At 45.4% G+C, this 12,971-nt stretch overlaps 1 protein-coding gene across 5 annotated transcripts in view; it reads left to right on the forward strand.

Annotated features, from left to right (window-relative positions):
* The first annotated feature begins 434 nt into the window (after window positions 1-434).
* Window positions 435-12,971, forward strand: part of SNX10 (sorting nexin 10) — a 53,694-nt gene continuing 41,157 nt past the window's right edge. For 3 of the 5 annotated variants that reach the window (XM_059712615.1, XM_059712616.1, XM_059712618.1), the window contains exon 1: window positions 446-661. The gene's annotated coding sequence lies outside the window, so the exon portion shown is untranslated. Of the gene's footprint in view, window positions 662-12,971 lie in introns of all 5 variants that reach the window. The other 2 variants (XM_059712613.1, XM_059712614.1) reach the window with 2 other exon arrangements.

Consider the following 12,971-nt stretch of genomic DNA (forward strand, 5'->3'; position numbering starts at 1 on the left):
TGCAAACAAGTGGTCAGACGCAGCCCAAGGTACCATTTGGGAAATGATTGACAGATCTCAGTTTTTTCCTCCAAAAGTTTTATTATGAAAGGTCTTAAACATATGGAAAAGTTGAAAGACTATGGTACACTCCCGTATGCCCTCCATCTAGATCCCACGGTTAGCGTTCTATCCTTTTTGTTTATCACATAATCTACCTATCCCTCTCCCCATTCATCAATCCTACCCCTAAGTAAGGGACGAGGGTAGCAAGCTCCAGGTGGCTATCCAGTGTGAGGCCATTGCCTCAAGTATTTCCTCCCTCGTCTGACTTCAGGAGCCCGGGAGGCAGAATCCAGGCTCCGGCGCGCCGGCGCCCCCCCGCGGCTGCACCGCTCGCCGCAGCCCAGCGGGCCGCGGGGCCGCCTGGTCTCCCGCGGGCGGGCGGGCGGGAGGGCGGAGCGCAGCCGGCGACGCGGAGCCGCACCTGGTCTGGGCGGCGCGGGGCCGCGGCCCGGACAGCGGAAGCCAGTGGCCCGGCGGCGGGGCTGCGCGCGGGCGCGGGGAGCGCGGGGCTGCGCTCGCGTGCGCTCCTGGGCGTTCGCCGCCGCTGCCGCGCCTTTGAGTCAGCAAACTCCGCTGCGCGCCGGCCTCCCCGCGCGGCCGCCTGGAGCCGCCGCGGGTAAGTGACAGGGCACCTGCCGGGGGCCTCGCCAGCGCCGCCGCCGCCGGGGTTGGGACCACGGCCGGGGGGCGAGTCGACCGCCCTCGCCTTTCCAGAGGCGTGGGCCCTTCCCGGTGCGCCAGGTGCCGCTCCCCGCGGGCTGGGAAGGGTTTGGGTCTCCTGGGTTTGGAGCGGGGAGCAGCCTGCTCCCCAGCTGAGCTGTGCGGGGGTGGTGGTGGCGGGGGAGGTGAGGAGGGGGAGGAAGACGCGGTGGTCCGCCGGGGGAGGGCGCGGGAGGCCGGACCCAGGGCTTCTCCGCTAGAAGAGCGGGTGGGGCAGAGCTGCAAACCTGGATGCCAGATGAAGTGCTGTGGCACCTTGCACCAGGCCGGGGTGGGTGGGTATTATTTTAATTCATGAAAGGGAAGCTTTGGGTTTGGGCATTGGGAAGGATAGCAGGCTTGGTTTTTGTTTTTGCTTCCCCCCCCCCCCCCCCCCCGTGGGATGGTAGGATTGAGAGAATCCACGTTGACCCCGAGTACCAGGTTTGGTGCCTCCGGCGAGCAACAGCCTGGTTTGCAGTTCTGATGCCTCATGCTTATGTTAAGGTTAGGCACAGGTTGTTGACGGGAGTGGTCACGGGATTCAGAGCAACATGGGGCTTGAAAGTGTTTTTTTTCAAAAAAATTCAACCGAGTACATTTTAAAGATACTGACTTTATTCAGTGATTCATGAATCGGACAGGTAGCGGGTAGAAAGGCGCTCCCAGGAGCCGTACAAGATGGAAGACTTTCATAGGCACAAGGGAGCGGACCTGGAAGTGATGCCAGCAAACATCGGATTGGTTGTGGGAGGTCACCTTCCTTAGGGGAAGGCAGGGGTCTGTCCAGCAGGTTACCTCACCAGTACTGACCAGGGAATTGCAGATTGACTGATTAAAGGTTTTACTCCCGGTAGAGGCAGAACGGTAATTAAATTAGGAATTATCTTGGTTTGGTGATGTGGAGCTTAGCCTAAGTGACTCCATTTGGGGCCTGTTGTCTCTTTCTTTCACAAAATGAAGGGCTTTTATTTGGGCAAGACATGTTTACATGTAAGACTCATGGAAGTCAAAAGTTAGAGCAGGCAGGAGATTTCATGTGATTTCATTCTAACCTTTCCTTTGAAGGAGGGGTACAGAAGGCCCTGGGAGGGCAGTCCTTCAGCCAGACCCGAGTAGAGCAGGCCTAGGTTCCCATGGGCTGCTGACTCCTGCTGCAGGGTTCTCCCCACCTGGGGGCGAGGGGTGGGTGTAAACGTGGGGTGTCTAATCTCCCTTTATTCCCCTGGGTCAGAGGGGGTGATGTGGGTGCCACTAGTGAGGACTGACTTCTCCATCCACTGACCAAGCTTAGCTGGGTCTCCTCAGTCTGAGAATAGAGATGAAGTGAGGTGCTCCTGCTACTTCTGCCATTACTTCCAATGATGCCTGTTCCTAAGGCTTTTTTTTTTTTTTTGAAGGCATGGGCTGTTTTGAATAAAGAAATAAATATAGGAAGATGTGAAGTCACGTGATTAGCACTGACTTGTATTTTACCGGATCATGCTGTTTCTTCTGACCGTCTGTTTCCTTCTCATTGTCAAGGTTACTGTTTCACTGAGGTGAGGAAAGCGGTGTTGGAAGAGTGGGGACTGGTTCAGGTGACACTGCTCCTCACCAGGGACCTCTCTCCTCCCCCCTTTTATTGAATTTATTGGGGTGACAGCCAGGGCTCTCTTGACTGACACTCTCCGCTTCTCTCCCCACCACGACGGGCTGTGGTGCGAACTTCCTCTTGTTTTACTTATGGGAAGGCTTCCTGGAGCTTGGTATCTGGAAAATGGAAATAAACACCTTCATTCTTTTTCCAAATAAAAGCGTCTGAATTAAAGACTAACATTTGTGTTTCATAGCAGCGGTGGGACGTGACTTTCGGGCACTCTTGATATCTTTCCTCAGTCTTAAGATTTCTACTTTCGTTTTTGAAGGGTTCACTTGGTTAGTTAGGTAAGCTATTTTGAGAAATGGCTTTTTATTTATTTACTTTTGTTTATTTTTGGGGCTGTGGTTTAACAACCACTTGTGAAGAGCTTAGAACTGGCTGAGAGCTAGGTCCTACCTTGAAATCTTTCATTTCTTTTCTATTTATTTATTTAAAAATATTTTTATTTATTTTTTAAAATTAAATCATTATTGTTCAGATTATTACAGTTGTTCCTCTTTTTTCCCTCCATAGCTCTCCTCCACCCAGTTCCCACCCCACCCTCTGCCCTTACCCCTCCCACTGTCCTCATCCATAGGTGTACGATTTTTGTCCAGTCTCTTTCTGCAACCCCACGCCCCTTTCCCCCCAAGAATTGTCAGTCCACTCCCTTTCCATGCCCCTGGTTCTATTATAATCACCAGTTTACTCTGTTCATCAGATTTTTTATTCACTTGATTTTTATTTTTTATTTTATTTATTTATTTTTATTTTTATTTTGATTAAATCTTTATTGTTCAGATTATTACAGTTGTTCCTCTTTTTTCCCCCCATAGCTCCCCTCCACCTGGTTCCCATGCCACCCTCCACCCTCACCCCCCCCCCCCACTGTCCTCATCCATAGGTGCACGATTTTTGTCCAGTCTCTTCCCGCATCCCTAACACCCCTTTCCCCCCAAGAATAGTCAGTCCACTCCCTTTCTATGCCCCTGATTCTATTATAATCAGTTTATTCTGTTCACAAGATTATTTATTCACTTGATTTTTAGATTCACTTGTTGATAGATGTGTATTTGTTGTTCATAATTTGTATCTTTACCTCTTTCTTCTTCTTCCTCTTCTTAAAGGATACCTTTCGGCATTTCATATAATACTGGTTTGATGGTGATGAACTCCTTTAGCTTTTCCTTATCTGTGAAGCTCTTTATCTGACCTTCAATTCTGAATGATAACTTTGCTAGATAAAGTAATCTTGGTTGTAGATTCTTGGCATTCATCACTTTGAATATTTCTTGCCACCCCCTTCTGGCCTACAAAGTTTCTGTTGAGAAATCAGCTGACAGTCGTATGGGTACTCCCTTGTAGGTAACTGCCTGTCTTTCTTTTGCTGCTTTTAGGATTCTCTTTGTCTTTTGCTCTTGGCATTTTAATTATGATGTGTCTTGGTGTGGTCCTCTTTGGATTCCTTTTGTTTGGGGTTCTCTGCACTTCCTGGACTTGTAAGTCTATTTCTTTCACCAGGTAGGGGAAGTTTTCTCTCATTTTTTTTTTCTGTCATTATTTCTTCAATTAGGTTTTCAATATCTTGCTCTCTCTCTTCTTCTGGCACCCCTATAATTCAGATGTTGGTGAGCTTGAAGCTGTCCCAGAGGCTCCTTACACTATCTTCATATTTTTGGATTCTTTTTTCTTTTTGCTTTTCTGGTTGGGTATTTTTCACTTCTTCATATTTCAAATCTTTGACTTGATTCTTGGGATCCTCTTGTTTGCTGTTGGATCTCTGTATATTATTCTTTATTTCAGTCAGTGTATGCTTAATTTCTAGTTGGTGTTTTTTCATATCCTCCAGGTTCTTACTAAATTTATCGGCGGTTTCTAGAAAATTCTTGAAAAACCTTAAAAGTGTGGTTTTGAACTCTATATTCAGGAGTTTGCTTTCCTCCATTTCTGTCATTTGTGACCTGTTTCTTTGTCTCTGCATTTTTTATGCTTCCCTGTGTTGGTAGAGTGGCTTTGTGTGCTAGGTGTCCTGTAGGGCCCAGTTGCTCAGCCTCCGCAATTACCTGAGGTGGACACTCTTGGTGCACCCCTTTGTGGGCTTTGTGCACAGTCTTGTTGTTGTTAAGCTTTGATTGTTGTAGGTATCACTGGGACGAATTGACCTCCAGGCCAATTGGCTGTGAGAATCAGCTGTGTCTGCAGTGGGAGAACTTCTGAGCTGGAGACACCCTTCTGGGGCAAGACTTGCTTCAGTGGAGCTTTGGTGCTCACTGAGTCTGCCCCCTGAGTGTGTCCCTTATGGATCTGAGGAGTTGTAATCTGGATGGTCCCCCTCTGACCACTGGGTACACTGGCTCTTGGATCTAAGGAGGTGCTAATTTAGCCTCTGCCTGAGGCTACCCAGCAGGAGCTATGAAGAGATCTGCAGATTCCCCTTCCTTGTTTGGGGTTTGGAGGTGCCTAGATGAGGCCTAGCTGTGAAGCAATGCAAGCTGCTGTGGGGTCTTGGGCCTTCTCTTGGAAGTTCTGGGTCTGTTTGGCCCAGCTGCAGTTTGTTAGGTAATTTTCAGATTGCAAAGAGCCAGAGCATTCATATGCAAAAGCCTCTGCTGCAGCTTGGGTGGGGCGGGGTCTCAGGGAATCAACAGGGCGGAGCAAACAGCTATGGCTGATCCTCAGCCCTGCCCTAAGAGTCCCTGCCTGTCAGTGTCCCTAGGTAATCGCTGCAAGCACCTTTGAGGTAAAGACGCCCTCAAGTTCCGAGTTCTGCCTGCTGCCAGACAGTCCAGTTTCTCCCTGTATGAGTCTGGGTCCCCAGAGACTTCCTGGAACTGGAGTTCAGAGCAGTCGTGGGCTTGTGACTCCCTCCCGATTCAAAAAGACAGCCGCGTCCTCAGCTGCCAGCCCTTTCCACGTGCGCCTCCGTACCTCTGCACTTGACTTCTGCAGCTCCTCTGAGTCTCAGTGTGCTTTTCTGTTTCCTTCTAGTTGTAGAGTTTCCACTCAGCCTGCCTTCCTGTAGTTCTGGATGATGTCCGTTTTGTCTTTTCATTGTATTTTTGAAGTTGTTGTGGGAGGCAGCAATTTCTGGTGTTTACCTATGCTGCCATCTCGGTTTCTCCTAAAAATATTTTTATTGATTTTAGAGAGGAAGGGAGAGGGAGAGGGAGAAGGAGAGAGAGAGAGATATCAATGATGAGAGAGAATCATTGATTGGGTGCCTTCTGCATGCCCCCCCACTGGGGATGGAGCCCGAAACCCAGGCATGCGCCCTCACTGGAAATCAAACTGCGACCTCCTGGGTCATAGGTCAAAGCTTAGCCACTGAGCCATGCTGGTTTGGCATCTTTCCTTTAGAATTTATTGACTTTTTTTAGAGAGAGAGAAAGGGGGGCGGGGGAAGCATCATTTTGTTGTTCCACTTATTTATGCATTCATTGGTTGCTTTTGTATGTGTCCTGATCTGAGATTGAACTTCAACCTTGGCTTATTGGGATGATGCTCTAACCAACTGAGCTACCCGGCCAGGGAAGCAGTCTGTCATTTCTAAGAATGGCAAAGAAAGGCTTTGGCTCAAAGTCATGGTTGACCTCCTTGGAGAATACCCCAAAGTTTGAACTGTTACCACAATCTCTTTCTTTCTTTCTCTTAGTAATCCAGGAGGTAATAGTCACCTTTATTTGTTCTCTAAGCTCTGTTCAAACAAGAGGCTGTGCATGGTAGTGGTTACAACTTCTGCTTTCAGAATCATCAGAGATGAAATCTTGGCACAACCATTTGCTAGCTGAGGTGCAATCAGGGGGGCACTTAACCTAAGTCTGGTTTATATTTTATTCAGAACTACATTAAGGTAATGATAATCCTTGCGCCCAGAATTGTTACTCATAATAGCTGAAATTTATTGAGCATTTGTGATATGCTAGGGATTATGAGAAGAGTTTTTATGTGGCAGTCTCATTAATCCTCACAACCAATTTATGAAGCAGATTCTATATTAAACTGGGGAAACTAAGGCATCATGATATTTATAACTTCCCTACACTCTTCAGCTCACAATTTTAACCACGCAACACATGTGTCCCAGATTTCTATAACAGCCAGACCCTGTTTCAACTACCTCTATAGTAACAATCCTTGAGGTAAGTACTGTTTTTGGCCTCTCTACCTTTATTTTACAAGTGAAGAAACTGAGGCACAGAGCCCAGGTCAGACAAGTAGTAAATGATGGAGCCAAGATTTGCACTAGGCAGCCTGGTCCTCCAGTGGGTACTCTGAGCCATTCTCTGTGAGTGTGGGTAAAGGGCTTAGCCAGGCCTCAGTCAAGGGCAGCTCTTTTTCTGAATATGTTATTGTTGATTTTTTTCTTTTTAGAGAGAGAAACATTGATGAGAGAGAGAGAGAGACATTGACCAGCTACTTCCTGCAAACCCCTTATTGGGGATGGAACCCGAAACCCTGGTATGTGCCCTGACCGGGATTGAACTGTGGTCTTCTGGTTCCTAGGCCGAGGCCCAACCACTGAGCAACACTGGCTGGGCTCAAGGTCAACTCTTTTTTTAAAAAAATATATTTTTATTGATTTCAGAGAGGAAGGGAGCGGGAAAGAGAGATAGATACATCAATGATGAGAGAGAATCATTGATCGGCTGCCTCCTGCAGGCCCCCACTGGGGATCGAGCCTGCAACCTGGGCATGTGCCCTTGACCATGAATTGAACCTGGGACCCTTCAGTCCATAGGTGACACTCTATCCACTGAGCCAAAGCAGGTAGGGCTCCATTGCCCATTTTTTTTAAATTAGATTGTTTATCTTCCTTTTGTTAAGCTGTATGAGTTCCTTATAAATTTTGAAGATTAGACCCTTATTGGATATAACATTAGCAAATATGTTCTCCCATGCAGTGGGTTTTCTTGTTTTGTTGATGGTTTCTTTTGCTGTGCAGAAGCTTTTTATTTTGATGTAGTCATTTGTTTATTTTCTCCTTAGTTTCTATTGTCCTAGTAGCTGTATTGGTGACGATATTGCTATGACATATGTCTGATATTTTGCTGCCTGTGGGTTCTTCTAAGATTTTTATGGTTTCCAGTCTTACGTTTAAGTTCTTTATCCATTTCGAGTTTATTTTTGTGTATGGTGTAAGTTGGTGGTCTAGTTTCATTTTTTTGCATGTATCTGACCAATTTTCCCAACACCATTTATTGAAGACACTGTCTTGACTCCATTATATGCTCTTGCCTCCTTTGTCAAATATGAATTAAGCGTGCTCTGTTATTTTTAAAAGCTTGTGGTAGGGTAGGCTCTCTGGAGCATGCCCATGCCTTTCTTCCCCAGGCCTATATCTTTACCTTTACCTTTCTTCCCTAAGTTTTTTTTAAAATTATTTGTATTGATTTTTAGAGAGAGAGGAAGGGGGGAGGGGAGAGAGAGAGAGAGAGAGAGAGAGAGAGAGAGAGAGAGAGAGAGAGAGACATCAATATGAGAGCAACACATTGATTGATCGGATGCCTCGGCATGCTTCCTCGTGGGGATTGAGCCTGAAACCTGGGCATGTGCCCGGACAGGAATCGAACCTGGTAACCTTTCAGTGCACAGGACGATGCCCAACCAACTAAGCCACACAGGCTAGGGCTCTCTCTAAGTTCTAAGGGCCCCCATGAGACTTGCAGCCACGGAGCAGTGGGCAGCAGCCAGTTTGTCCTGGACGTACCCCTGACTTTGTCTCCAGGGCCCCCTTTTCTCTGACTCTTCAGTGAGCTAAAGCAGCCCTCCAGGCCAGAGATTGATGCTCTAATGACTAAATAAGACTAATAGGTTGTGAGACCTTTAAGTGTTAGTTTAGGCTGGCCTTTCAACTTCATTTGATTTTTACAAACGGATCAAATTCACCTGGAAAAATAGATCTGTACTAATAGGCAGTACATTTTTTAATGTATTGTTCAGCCAGACATCAAAATATGTCATGTAGGACCAGGAATAGGAAGTCCAGAACAGTTCTATTGTAAAGGTAGGAATTGAGTGTATGATGAAAATGACTGTAGTAAAGACTTTGGGATAGTTGGCTGTCTATTTAGGGAAAAATGAGATATGCCTCACACCATTCACACAAGTAAATTCCATTTAGATTAAAGATTAAATGTCAAAACTAAAATTATAGATACTAAAATGCTCATATACATATGTAAGATGATTTAAAAAAATAACCTGAGGAGGAAAGGCCTCACCAAATTTAATAAAACTCAGAAACTCTAAAGGAAAAAAGTGGTCTAACTTCAGGAAGCATACTTCTCTAAGGAAAAAGCTGTCATAAAGTTAAAAGGCAGATGACAAAGTAGTAAAGCAAATAGTTGCAATAGGTATAGTGGGACTCTTAGAGGAATCAATAGATAAAAATCCAATAGAAATACAGGCCAAGGCTATTAATAGGTCATTCACATGTGAATATTAAAATGTTAAACCTGATTAATAATCAGATAAGTGTGGATTAAAAACAACAAAGATACCAATTTTGCTTAGGTTGATCACATCCAGTGTTGGTCAGGGTGTGGGAAAATAGATTGTCACCATATACTTTTGTGGGGAGTCTAAATTGGTACAACCTTTTGGAAAGGTACTTTGGCAGTGTTTAGGACATTAAAAACTTTGCATTCTTTCTGATGCATCAGTTCCATTTCTAGGACTTTATCCCTCAGAAATACTTGCCTGCTTGGTAAAGGAGGACGTTGCTATAAACGAGCTGATATGGAGAATATCCATTATATATTTAAGTAATGAAAGCATCGTGCAGAACAATAGGTATAGTATGATCTCATTTTTAAAAAAAATATTATTTCTGAAAGGATATAGTCCTAGTTATAGATAGTTGTTGCCTTTTGGAGAGTGGGATTAGGAAGGGAATGGTAACATGGAGGATTTCATCAATAGAAGCCTATTTCTTTTAAACTTTTAAATTTTGAAATAAGTTTAAACTTACAGAAAAAGTACTAAAATAATAAACCTCTTATTTTTAAGAATAATAAGTATGGCTCTAACCAGTTTGGCTCAGTGGATAGAGCATCGGCCTGGGAACTCAAGGATCCTGGGTTCGATTCCGGTCAAGGGCATATACCTTGGTTGCAGGCACATATCCAGTGGGGAGTGTGCGGGAGGCAGCTGATCGATGTTTCTCTCTCACAGATGTTTCTAACTCTCTATCCCTCTCCCTTCCTCTCTGTAAAAAATCAATAAAATATATTTAAAAAAAAAAAGAATAATAAGTATGTAGTACTAAAAAAAAAAAAAGAAAAGAAAAGAAAAGAAAAGAAAAATGGTGCCCTGTCCGGTTGTTCAGAGCATTGGCCTGTGGACCGAAGGGTCTCAAGTTCAATTCCCAGTAAAAGGGCACCAAAAAAAAAAAATACTTAAGCATGCCTATGATAAAAAATGACATAAGTGATCTACCATCTCATGGGTCTTCTGGGTCCCTCTCTCTGCCACAGCCCTGTTTCTCCCAGAGGCTCCTGAGTCTTTTCCCTCCATGGCTGTGGATATTCCCAGCTCCTCTCTCAGACTTACAACCCAAAGGGTCCAAAGTGCAGAGCAGAACAAGGGGCTTTGTATGTAGGGAATTTACGCTCCTTAGAAATTATAAAGACACACACACAAAAAAGGGTTTGCTATTACCGATGATTAACTTCTCTTTTCTTACTGACATAGCAGCTCTTCTTATTGTACAGAGGCATTTGGAAGGGCTGGGAGAAGGCAGTTGTTTCCACGACACCCCAGGTCACTGCTTGGGGGGTTTGGGGGTTGGGGAGTGTCACCATAGCTCTGGGTTCCGGTGTCTCGGAGTAGGAGACCGGAGCCTGTTAAACAGCTATTTATGGATGCTCAGAACCTGAGATCTCGTCTCCTTCTGCCCAAACACACATGAAAACTCAGGAAATCAACTTAATGATTTACAAGGTACAGACCAGATGCTGGCTTTTCCTAGTCAGCTCATTTTCCTGATGGTTGAAAAGCATTGGGAAACTATGACCTGTTTTGGGAGAAGTTTGCCAAACAGTCTGCAGATAACACGTGTCAAATGCCCTTGGATTACAGGCAGTACTTCAGGCAAATGGTTGAAGGAATAATAACTTTGGCATTTTACCTACTTTTAAAAGGACTTTCTTCATGTCTTAGCGTAGCCTTCTTGGGCCAAGGCCAGGCCGTGGACGTAAATGATTTGCTGCGGCGGAAAGTGTGTTTCCTATGCATGGGCTGGGTTTCAGAGCGTCAAGGTTTAAAATGTTCTGCTTCTGTAAACATCACAATCCCATCTGACAAACATACTTGGAGAGAATTTTTATTTAAAGGAATTAGTGCTCTGGGATCCTAAGGAAGAGACCTCAGTAGTTTTCCCCTCTGGGGTTTGGAAAAGTCTAGAAAGGATAATAGAGAGTAACCATCGCTGACAGTGAGCTCCAGGCACACACCTTCATCTTTGCTGAGCAGATCCATGAAGCAGGCAGTTACCCCCTTTTCATTCATGGGGCAACTGAGGCACAGAGCAGTTGACTCCCCTTGGCGAAGGGCAGAATAAGAATTCACGGTGAGGCCGTTTAGCGTGGGACGAATCTACTGCCTTTCTCAGTCATAGTGTCCTTCCTGCTCCTTCTCAAAATGAAAATCTTACTCAAAACTGAAATCTGCTTGCGGCTTGCTCCTCAGACCACTTGCCCGTTCTCCATGTCTGGACGGGTTGTCACTTTGGGAAGACCTGAACTTGACCCGTGAGTACGCGCCCTGGTGTTGCTGTCCTCACAGAAACCAAAATTGCCTCCCCAGCGGCAGCTCTTTGCGACGGAGGCTGCCACTCTGGACTTTGTGGAAGATCGTTATTTCCAGAGTGTCACAATGCTCTTCCTTTTCGAAACAGCATTTATCACTCAGTGGAAAAGAGGAACATTTAATGCTGACTTTTGTCTCTAATTTGCATACCCTTTTTATTTTTTTAAATCCTCACCCCAGGACATGCTTAGAGAGAAGGAAGAGAGAGAGAGAGAGAGAGAGAGAGAGAGAGAGAGAGAGAGATATCAATGTGAAAGAGAAATAACCATGTGAATGAGAGAGAAACAACCATTGGCTGCCCTCCCCACGCACACCAACCAGGGATCTAACCCGCAATCCAGGCATGCGCCCTGACTGGGAATCAAACCGGCAACCTTTGGGTGCACAGGAGGATGCTCAACCGATGGAGCCACTCCGGCCTGGCGCCTGGACCCTTTTCTTATCTCAGCCCCAAACTGCTGTCCAAATGCCTGAAGACTGTTCTGTGTGGATGTCCAATACCATCCCACCTTGTTCCGAGCTGAGCTCATCTTCTTTCCTTCTTACCTCTAATGAACAGCCCCCTTTCCAACTTCCTCCTCTGCCAGTGGCACCATTCTTCTTCCAGTCACCCGTTGGTGAGTCATCCTTGATGCCCTTTTCACCCTTGTGCTGTGTCCAAGTTCTTCTTTATGTGTGTGTGTGTGTGTGTGTGTGTGTGTGATATTTAAATAGACTTGAGCAGTTTTAGGTTCACAGCAAAATTAAGGGAAAGTACAGGGAGGGGAGATCTTATCTACTACCTGCGTCCCTCCCCCATTATCAGCCTCAGCAGTAGAGCAGTACATATATTATTACAACCAGTGAACCTACATTGACGTATCATCATCCTCCAAAGTCCACACTTTACATCACAATAAGGTTCACTCATTGTGTTGTACACTCTGTGGGTTTTGACAAACGTATGACATGTGTCCACCATTATAATATCCACAGAGTAGTTTCACTGTCCCCCAAATTACCTTCTTGCAGTATTACTTCCTTGCAATAGTCTGCAACACAGGCCCTCTACTCCTGGAGGCTTGGGCCCCTCCATCGCCTGAAAGTGGTATTCCTTCTTACTCACCCCGCGTGCCCTAACACAAGCCCCGAAGCCTCATTTAACCCTCCCTCTCCCATGAAACCCGTCCCTCTCCGTTCTCCTTATTTCCCGTTATTTCCTTTGACACACACAGGGGGCTTTGCATTGCAAGTGAATGTGCTTCATATCTGCATCTGGACATCTGTAGGTCTTGGAACTCACGGAGTTAAAACAGTACCCCTCCCAGGACCAAACCTGGAATGATGATTACTTACTGAATAGATTTGTCATTATTGTCTAGTTATTCATTAGTTATCCTTTATAGCTAAAGAACCTAAATAGTTCTTTTTATTTATTATTATTTTTAAACAGTTCTTTAAAAATATTGTTATTGATTTCAGAGAGAAAAGGAGAGGGAGAGAGAGATAGAAACATCAAAGATGGGAATAATTGATCAGCTGCCTCCTGCACGTTCCCTACTGGGGATCTAGCCTGCAACCCCAGGCATGTGCCCTTGACCAGGAATTGAATTGTGACCTCCTGGTTCAAAGGTTGATGCTCAACCACTGAGCCACATCAGTTCTTTACTACACTTTCTCCGGTATTACCTCCTTTCCAAGGATGAGAGGTCATTTCCAGATCTTTGGCTGTTGGTTCCCAGGTTCATAAGAAGGGCAGAACTCTACCCCAACTTCACATCACTAAGGCATTCGAGACATTAGTAATTCAATTTGTAGC

This window comes from Myotis daubentonii, chromosome 10 (assembly GCF_963259705.1).
Source record: "Myotis daubentonii chromosome 10, mMyoDau2.1, whole genome shotgun sequence".
In the NCBI taxonomy this organism is placed as follows: domain Eukaryota; kingdom Metazoa; phylum Chordata; class Mammalia; order Chiroptera; family Vespertilionidae; genus Myotis; species Myotis daubentonii.